We start from the raw sequence: 10389 nt of genomic DNA, 5'->3' as shown, positions 1-10389 counted from the left end.
GTTTTGGGTGTCAACTTGTTTCAAAACCTGTATCTCCTGAACCCATGAAACGTACCGAATTGCCGGAAGGACCCTGGCAAGATCTTGCTATTGATTTAATGGGACCTCTGCCTTCTGGTGATTATGTTTTTGTTGTGATCGATTATTTTAGTCGTTACTTTGAAATTGATGTTATGAAAACAGTTACTACTGAAAAAGTGATTGGAAGTTTAAAGAAAATGTTTGCAACGCATGGTTTACCTTGTTCAATAACTTCTGATAATGGTCCGCAATTTATTAGCAACGAATTTCATTCATTTTTGAGCGAATGTGGAATATTGCATCGTAGAGTAACTCCATTGTGGCCTCAAGCCAACGGAGAAGTTGAAATTCAAAATCGCTCATTGCTTAAACGCATTAAAATTGCACAAGCTGAAGGTAAAAACTGGAAAAATGAATTGTATTCGTATTTACTTATGTATCGCTCTACACCACACTCAACGACTGGAGTTAGTCCAGCCGAATTGTTGTTCAAACGAAAATTGCGTACTAAGTTACCATGCATTGATCGTTCTTATGACCATGATTCTAAATCTGTTCGTGACAGAGATTCAGAAATGAAGGAAAAGGGAAAGTTATATGCTGATCTTAGACGTGGTGCAGTTCAAGCTGATATTAAACCTGGTGACACTGTACTATTGAAACAACATGGCCGTGATAAACTTTCTACTACCTTTCGTAAAGATCCGTTTATTGTCACAGAGAAACATGGTAATTGTGTGATTGTTGAAAATGATGACGCAAAGTATAAAAGAAACGTAACCCATGTTAAGAAATTTCATGATTCAAACAATGACCCAACCACTGATGTGTCTTCGAGACATAATGTCTTGACTGAGGCTTTCTCTGACTCAACTGATGTAATACCTGAACAAAATGTTTCGCCTGATAACCTTACTGACGCTGTTATTCTAACCAGGCCGCACCGCAACATCAAACCACCGCAACGGTTTAAAGACTTTGTTATGTAATTTACTGTGTTGTGTTTAGCCAGAACTGTTATGTTTAATTCTTGATCTGTTGACTACATTTCGAAATAGTGTTTGATTCTGAAAAGGAAAGAGATGTAGTGTCTGTGTATTTACATAATCTGTATTGGAAACCCGTAACGTGCTAGTATATAAATGACTCGTGTCTCGCTGTTTGGATTCTTTGTTCCGCCACGCAAATACAAGTGCTATGTTAAATCTGAACTATCAAGTTGTGTAAAGCAGAGATATTAAATGTCCGCTGAAAGGGCCAGTCCGGTAAGACATGCTTGACCGCCGGAAAAAAAGTACAAATTTCGAGGCCTGCATGCCGTGTGCGTTTGCAAAAAACATCAAAATGCAAAACTGCTTTGCAGTGCTCTGCTGGGAAAAAGCATGTATCAAGATTTTTTGCAGTAACTAGTGTGCAATTTAGAAGCCGAAACTGCATGCTCAAACAATGTGACCAATGTCCAGGCAAAAACCAACTTCAGTAAATGTTGGGAACAAATTTTTAAAATCATGACATCGACATGGAAGATAGGATCACTATTAAACAATGGCTACACACAGATAGAACACAGCTACTTGGCTTGCAATTTGCAGCAAGGGAGTTCATTGAGATTGTTTGCGAAAAATTTGATTCACTGAGGCATCATCATTACATTGCTAATAAAAACACTTTAAAAATCAAGATTTCATTACTCATTCTTCAAACAACTTTTCAAATCGACGCAAAGCACGAGAATTTCAGGAATTAAAAAGACCTTTGTTTAAAGCTTCAAGCTGTGCCTTCAACCTTTCATGCGCTGCCAAAGTATCTGTCAGATAAAATGTATCTGTCAGCCGAAATACAAGTGCTTGTGCGTCATCACCACTTGAAAAACAAAACCTTGTCATAACTGATATGGTTGAGGCATTTTTTATCAAAGATTCCATAACTAACTTTTCATCTCTCTTGGAAAACCAAAAGATGCTGCTCTTCCAAGTAATTATATCATTGTGAATTTAACTGATTGTGTCTATTTTCATTGTTTTGATTACGGCTGTAAACCAAACGTGACACCAAAATTTTTGACATCTGTTATTGTTTCTGTAGACTTGAAGATTGATGTTTTTGTTTTGTTTGGTCTTATTTCCCCCAAGCAGTAATCCCACGTATTGAATACTGGTAATTTACAAGCTGTTAGTCAGCTAATGAACATTCTTGCATGGTGCAAAGCGTTGGCAGATAAAATTTCTTCTGAAAACACAATGCAAACTTTGGATTCAGCTGTGTCTCTCTCGGAAAGTTGCTCTTCAGATGATCCAAGCAAGTCACAACTTGTTGCTTCACAACTAAAGCTGTTAAAATTTTTTGTGGAGCAACTTAGTTTACTTAGAACATGTAAGAGTAGTGGAAGATATGACAAACTAATGACAGTTAGTTGTCGCCCATCTCACCATACTCTTTGTCTATAACGTAAAATTTGTAAACAACATATGGAAAATCATGTCAGGGTCAATGGGTCATTCTCTGTCAAGCGATCCAGGCTATTTAACCCAATCTCTTAGATGTTCTTTAAATTCGGGAACAAATAATGAAGTTACCTTACAAAATTTAGTGGTTTACTCATGGCTTACTGGACCCCGACCACCTCTTCCACAGTACATTCCAGGGCCTAACTGGGGAACAGCAGCGACTGAAATCAAGATGCCCATTTGTGCCCGCCGCACGACAGCTTCTGAACAACGTTGAAGATTTTGGAATAAGTGCAGCACACTGGACAAACTACACATGGAACACCGAGTGGCAAAACACCTCCCGACTTCGTGACTTCCTACCCGTTGTCCATCCCCACCCTCCAGGAATGCCCCTTGCAAGACTTGCGTGGGTCCGGCTTAACCGCCTACGAACCGGCGTCGGTCGCTTTCGCTCAGACATGTGCAGATGGGGCCTGGCTCCCTCACCGGGATGCGAGTGTGGTGTCACAGACCAGACAGTAGACCATGTCGTCCATGACTGCCCAATCCATTAACCACCACATGAAATGCTTGAATTGAAGGCCCTGGATGACGAGACTGTCGAGTGGCTGATGACTTCATGCCCAAACATACTGTCCGAAAGATGACAGCTCATATGACAAAGAAGACAAAAATGACTAAAATCCTGCAATTTTGCAAGCTGGCGTTCGGACGTTTCTAGAAAGCAGCGATAGTGCTCACGTGACAGTGCTTTTAACCCAAGTCAGTTAGTTTTTTTCTGAAAACTCGAGGCAAAGCAGCACGTCAGAAGTTGAAGCAAAGCTTGATACAATACTGTTAAGCTTGAACAATCTAGCATCCAAATTTGAGGAGATGAGTGAAAAGTTTCAAAACCTGAATAAAAGACTAAATAAAGTTGAGGAAATAACTGACAGAAAACACAATCACCAGAATTATCAAAGAGAATCGAAACGTTAGAATTTTTATGGACAAAGAAACAAATGCACTCTTGCAAGAAAAAATTACACACCTAACCAATTCAGTGACCCGTTATGAACTACAAACAAAAGAAGATTTGATCATGAAGGACCTCTACAAATAGCAAATGATTTAACGTTCTGATCCATGGCTTAAATGAACAAGAGAGCAAGGCTTGAGAAACCCGACAAGAAACTGATGACATATTTCGAAAATTTCTGAGAACTGCTCTTGACCACAAAAACCCTGAATCTCTAAAACTCACAGACATACACCGGCTTCCCCAGCACCCAATTTATTCCAACAAGCATAAACAAACAAGACCAATCATTGTCAAACTCACCAACAATCCAACATCTTTGACAAACAGGAACTTATGAAGTCTCTCTACAAGCTAAAAAACTTCAACGAAAAAAGGAAAACCGATACTCAAAATTCATACGTATACGTGACTGAACAATACATTTGCCAAAAGAACTTCAACAAAAAAAAAAAAAACTTTTGCCGCTATTCAAAAAAGAAAAAGCACAAAAAAAGAAAATAAACTGGTCTGTGACAGAAGGTAAATATTGTTTGTATGGCAATGGTGTGAAACACATATCCAGCGAAACCTCGAACTAAATTTGTAACCTACCTAATTTTCTCAAGATTTATTCTTACATAATTATGTTTTTGTTTAGTATTATATCTGATAACTTGTTGGGGTTCACCGTGGCATCCGTGTGGTTTTACTGGTTCTTTGAATATTAACCAGACAATAGTTTGATGAAAAATGGTGTAGTTCAAAAGTGTTCTTCGGATTATTCTCCTTCCTTATTTTTACAATATTGTCAATTATTACATAATAGCAAATCAATCGCATACGTACAAGGAGCCCAGATGTTTCCGAACATTGCAGAATGCAGACATTTGAGATTGCAGCATGGGTGTAGTTATTTTAGCTAGTATGATCGTTGTGTTCTTGTGATTAGATTGCAGGATATTACTCTTGAGGCTCCAGTATACTCTGCTTAATGTTGTTTGATACTTCTCCAGGGTTTTTCTTAAGGTTTGGTTTGGGTGACCGCTAAGTAGTTTTAAGAGACCGCAAGTGTTAAATTTAAATACCAAAAAATAGCCATATTTGCGTAAGACATAGCGAGAAACAACCATTACTTTCTACTGTAGTTGCAAGTCCAAATTTTGGGAAACCGCTGGAGAAATTTGGGGGACCGTTTCGGTCCCCCAAAACACCTTAAAATAAACACTGTACTTCTCTACTTTTGGACTAAAGGAGTTGTCAGCACCAGTTGTGTTTTTATCTCTAATAAATAAATCCGGCAAATTATCAATTAAGTCAAAGAGTGGAGTGGAGCTTCCTCTGCATATTAGCGAATTTCATTTGATGTTACCACTTTTAAGATACATTTTGAGAAAGGTCGATAAAATAATATGTAGTCTACCTATCTACTTATCATTTCCTTTTTATCCTTATGTTATTTGATGGACTCCATGTTTTTGAGTGTAATGAAAGTGTTTACTTGATAGGCTATAATATTATAGTTTTTAAACTGAATGTTGTTTGCTGAACGTCAATTATCAGATCCCTTTTTTTGTTAACAGACTGACATTTTAGCAATGAATCAACTTGTTAAACTTCAACAAACTCCTAAAAAAAGTAAACGATCAAGTTACATCCTGAAAAGTACTCAGAAAATTTAGCTAAACACCTTGGCCCTCAAAACCATTCAGTGTTGTTGAATGGAAAATATTTTCAAAGTGTTGAAAAGGATGGTAACAAGATCAAAGTTATATGTATGCAATATACAAATAGTGATACTATTTTGTATCCTGGCGTGGACTCCACAAGAAATCTCTAGAGACACATAAGCAGTGTTTTTTTTTAAGGTGTTTTGGGGGACCAAAACGGTCCTCCAAATTTCTCCAGCGGTTTCCCAAAATTTGGACTTGCAACTACAGTAGAAAAGTAATGGTTGTTTCTCGCTATGTTTAGTCGATAATACGAATATAGCCTACGATCAATAGCTCACGTCCGGAAAAAAGAATAAGTGGAGGTACAGCTAACAGCTGAATCAAAGAGCATAGGCGCCGACTTTTCAAAAAACCTTGGGGGGCGAGAAAGTTGACGTCATAACCATAACGCTATTTTACTCAATTAAAATAGCCTTTGATTAAGCTTACCGTCTTGTTTATATTGACACCTAGGTCGCAAATCGAATTTATTAGAACCGCTGCTTGAAACGATTAGTTTTACGCATACAGTAGCCTACGCCTAGTCGTAATAATTTTGATATTATTAGCTCATAATCGGAACAGTTGGAAAACAAGCCGATTCATTTCCTTTTCGTGCGAGTGAATAACAACGACCAAGACAGCGAAGTTATCGAAATAAAACGCAAAGAATCATGATCTCAAGCAGAGTGGAAAACCGCTATCAGTTTTATTAACTTCTTTTTGCTAATTACTTACCTTCAAAGCGTTAATGGCCAAGTGTTTTCTCTTATGTTTTTTATCGAAAGTCTTTATAGTCTTTTATCGAATACCGTATATACTCGAGTATAGGTCGAGATTTTCGCAAGTGATTTTCACCTCAAAAAGCCAGGTTCAACTTATACACGGGACAAGCTGTTGTCCCCAGCTCGGCAGTTTTCAAAATTAACGCAATTTTGCTGCGGCAAAATCATTGCCGACGTAGATTACGGAAGATGAAATGGTGTCGGCCGAAGTAAAAGTTTTGAATACGTTTATTTGCAGTGATTCAAACTTAACTTTCAAATTTAATGATTTCTTGTCAATTCTAAACTTTATGCACTTGTTGAGCAATATGCAAAGCTCACGAGACAAAACAGCAAAAAGAGCTGTTTTAAGAGATCAATTTTTTTTATTTTTGCGTGTACGATGTAATCGTTCTTATTACGTAACATTCCATGATCGTTGAAGTCGATGTCAAACCTTAGCGGTCGCATAAAACAATGATGTCAGGTTGGCTAGGTGATAATAGTGATAAGAGACGTCGTTAATGCAGGCAATATCTGCGACCAAGACCATTAACCACCTTTTCTTTTATCGGTTTTCGATTTAATTCTCACACATTGCAAACAAAACAATGCGTTCTGTGGAATCATAATTGAATCTCACAGCGGGAAGACCTCGTTGAAAATAGATCGTCTAATTTAGCTGGTTTACGTAATACTGCAGTGAATAGTTAGGTGACTATTCCAGCAGCGTAAGTTACTCTACGCTCTACTTTGAAATTTCCATACGGTATGATTTCCAAGCTGTATTCACGTAATTGTTCGGTGTGTTGTAGTTTCAACTCGATAGAGTTTGCTAAAATCGATTTCATGTTTGAAGTCACAAAAAATCTAACAGACGTTTGGATAACTCGTGAAATGAGAATAATTATTCAACCTCGCATTCGCATTTTCGCTACCACGCGTTTGGACTTTGAAGTTGCTCCTCACGCGCGGGAAGATAAGCAATGTATGACTGTGAGCGTGCGTGCGGTGCGCATCTCAGTAGTAATTCACGTTCCAGAGAAAGCCATGTGATCAGCCGCTGTTTTGCGGGCAAGAGCAACGCAGGCTGTTTTTCGCTTTCGGCATTCTCTAAGTCCGTTTAAATGATCTAAATCTCTCGCGAAGTATTTTATCTTTGAAACACCACTTGTAATAGCCATTTTTGTTGCCCCTCAACCATAAATTTACGGGGGGCGCCGCCCCCCGGCCCCCCCGGGAGTCGGCGCGTATGTCAAAGAGTTATACCTTCAATACTCGTCAATGTTTATTTCTGATTTATGGCGCATAATGATCAGTTTTTACGTGTGGAAACATAACAAGCTGAAGCCAACAAGCACACTTTGTTTGATTGTGCAGCAAACTTGTTTGGCGGCCGTGTTGGGTAGGCTGTTTGGTCGCTGTCACAATCATTTAAGCTGTGCCTTGTCGAATAATTCATTTTATGTTGCGTTGATTGTATGTAGTTATGGCTATTTTTTGGTATTTAAATGAAACACTTGCGGTCTCTTAAAACTACTTAGCGGTCACCCAAACCAAACCTTAAAAAAAAAACTTATGATAAGGGTAAGAGGTTTCTCTTTGTTTCCAAATATGCTTGTATCTCTCAAGTAGTCTACATCTGTAAAATGAACATTTGTGTGACAATGTTGTGTAGGGTGTCCGGTAACTTCATCGTGGTAATATCATCGTGGTAATTTCATCGCATGGTAATTACATTGCAGTATATCACATTGTCAGGTAATTACATCGCAGTATGAGAGCTGCGTAGGCTACCAGCTGCGTTCTTGCGTTATCTCACCAGCTGCGTTCTTGCCCAGCTGCGTTCTGCGGCTACTACCTACAAGCTGCGTTCTTGCCCAGCTGCGTTCTTGCCCAGCTGCGTTCTGCAGCTACCACCTACAAGCTGTGTTCTTGCCCTAACGAACTTTGATTGCTATCGCACAGGCCACATTTTGTGTCATTTGTTGAAGTCAGAATTGCGTGAAGGTTGGAAGATAGATTGTGTTTGGAATTTTGCTAAGTAGACTAGTAGATCCTTCAAGATGCCTCTGCAGTACGTCGTAAGCATAAGAAATAAAAAAAAGCTTATTGATCATGGTCATCTATTTGTGAAAGAGCGAACAAGTGGAGTAAAAACTTTTTGGAAATGTGACCAGTTTTATGCAAGAAAGTGCCATGCAAGAGTTCATACAGATGAAGATTTTGTTACGTAACGTGTTGGAGAACACAATCTTGCAGGCGATACTGCTTGTGTTGAAGCTTCTAAATCTAAAGTGATTAACTCAACTAAAGAAAAAGCAATCACAACTCAAGAAGGAACACATTGCATTGCAACAAATGCGTACGTCGGAGTATCCCAAGCAGTTGCAGGCAAGCTACCAACACCTCAGTGCTTAAAAAGGAATATACCAAATGCTAGAAATGTAGTAGCCCAAGTTCCGCAACTCCAGTATGCTTACTCCAGTTAAGCATTCCTCCTACATATAGGATAAGCCATTCAAATCAACCGTTTCTTCTGTTCGACAGTGATGATGGATCAGACAGGATTATTGTATTTTCTACTCGGAGACATTTGCAGGTCTTATCCAGTGCACATAACTGGTACGCAGATGGGACTTTCAAAACAGTACCCCCTTTATTTAGTCAATCATACACAATACATGGTATCATAAATGGTGACGTTTTGCTGCTTGTTTACGTTTTAATGGCCAACAAAACCGAAGAAAGTTACAATAAACTTTTGTCAGAATTAAAAGTTTTAGAGCCTACCTTAGCACCAAGAACAATTATGACTGATTTTGAACGTGCAGCAATTAACGCTTTTAGAGCAGTTTTTCCGAACTCAGATCAACAAGGTTGTTTTTTTCATTTCTTACAATGTATATTTCGATCCCTTCAGTCAAATGGTCTGCAACAAGTGTATGCAAGTGATGCTGATTTCGCATTGAAAATGCGTATAATTGCAGCCATTGCATTTGTTCCTGTCTCAGATGTGGTTAGCTCTTTTGAATTTCTAATCAACAACAATGATTTTCTCGAAGAAGCCCAGTATGTCTTAGATTATGTTGAGGATACGGCCAAACGGATTGGACGGCCAAATCGTCGCTTAGTACGTCGCCCCCCTTGCTTTGATCTTGTTCTATGGAGTTGTTTTAATGCAGCCAAACTATGTGGTTCTAAGACAAACAATGCCTGTGAAGGGTGGCATTGCTCATTCAACGAATTAATTGGGGCATCTCATCCTACCATCTGGAAATTTTTACAAATCTTGAAGGACGAACAAGCAAGAAATGAAGCAATAATGGAACAATATACAGCAGGTGCGGAAATTCGCCGTAAGAAAAAGAAATATAAAGATACTGCATTGAGAATTTAAAGAATAGTCAACGATTTTGAAAATTGCGAAATTCTGGATTTCTTAAGAGGAATTGCACATAACTTGTCGTTTTGATTAACCCTTTCAAGGCACTCGTAGCATGTATGCAACATGAAATCATGCATTAAATAATTTTGCCCCTTTCAACTTCTTGAAACTTTTTTTTGCGTTTTATACCACTACAGGACTTTGTTTCACATGTGTAACAAATGGTAAGCCGCCATTTTAAAAATATTTCGAGTTACAAAGATTTCAGTTTGGCAGCTGCAGTGCTTGCGATTTTGATGGCTAGGCGGTCAAATTTATTGGTAAAATTTTTGCAGAAATATAGGTCAGAGTTAACAAATTGGGGTACAAAGTAGATCTTGATAGTATGAAGCATTCTATGCCAATAATTGAGGACGAGATCTTTTAGTAGTTTTGCTGGACATGAGTTAGTTATGTTGTTGCACATTTGCAACGTTTGCCCGCACAAGTTAATAAAATGTAAAATGTAACACGTGTTACGATGACGAAATTGACGAAATGTAACTTGTAACGCAAACTAGCAACAAGCATGTATAGCTTTATTGTGGTATGTAGGATATTGCCACAGGTCCATGATAAAGAATTTAGCTGCTTATATCCTGGTAGGCTGCTGGTTATTTGTTTTTATTATGGTGCTTTCTATTTTAGGACGTTTTTTTATGTAAAAGAGGTATCAATATAAATTTAATTTTGAAAGTATTGTGAAAATAAACATTTTTAAGTTAGCCTGTTACAAATAACAGTGTCATCGAGAGATAAGTACAGCATGGCTGAAGCATTGCAGATGATATATTTGCCTGATGGTACCATTTCTGATGAAGAAAGCCTTCCGAATGATAGTATACTTGATCCAGATTTTATGCCGGTGGTGAATCGAGACGAAGATGAAACTTATTTCTCAGATTCTAGTGTAGATGAAGAACAGATCGCACGAATTACAGAAACTATTCAATCTGTTTTGAATATTGAAATTCACAATGCAACAGTATCTCAAGAGGAAAGCTACGACGATACAACT

The 10389-nt window shown here is 38.2% G+C and overlaps 1 pseudogene; it reads left to right on the top strand.

The window, feature by feature from the left end:
• The first annotated feature begins 8918 nt into the window (after positions 1–8918).
• Positions 8919–9419, top strand: LOC145768909 (uncharacterized; annotated as a pseudogene).
• Positions 9420–10389: the final 970 nt, after the last annotated feature.

This window comes from Aplidium turbinatum, chromosome 4 (genome assembly GCF_918807975.1).
Source record: "Aplidium turbinatum chromosome 4, kaAplTurb1.1, whole genome shotgun sequence".
In the NCBI taxonomy this organism is placed as follows: Eukaryota; Metazoa; Chordata; class Ascidiacea; order Aplousobranchia; family Polyclinidae; genus Aplidium; species Aplidium turbinatum.
The sequence above is the reverse complement of the archived record's forward strand: the minus strand, read 5'-3'. Positions and strand labels throughout refer to the sequence as shown.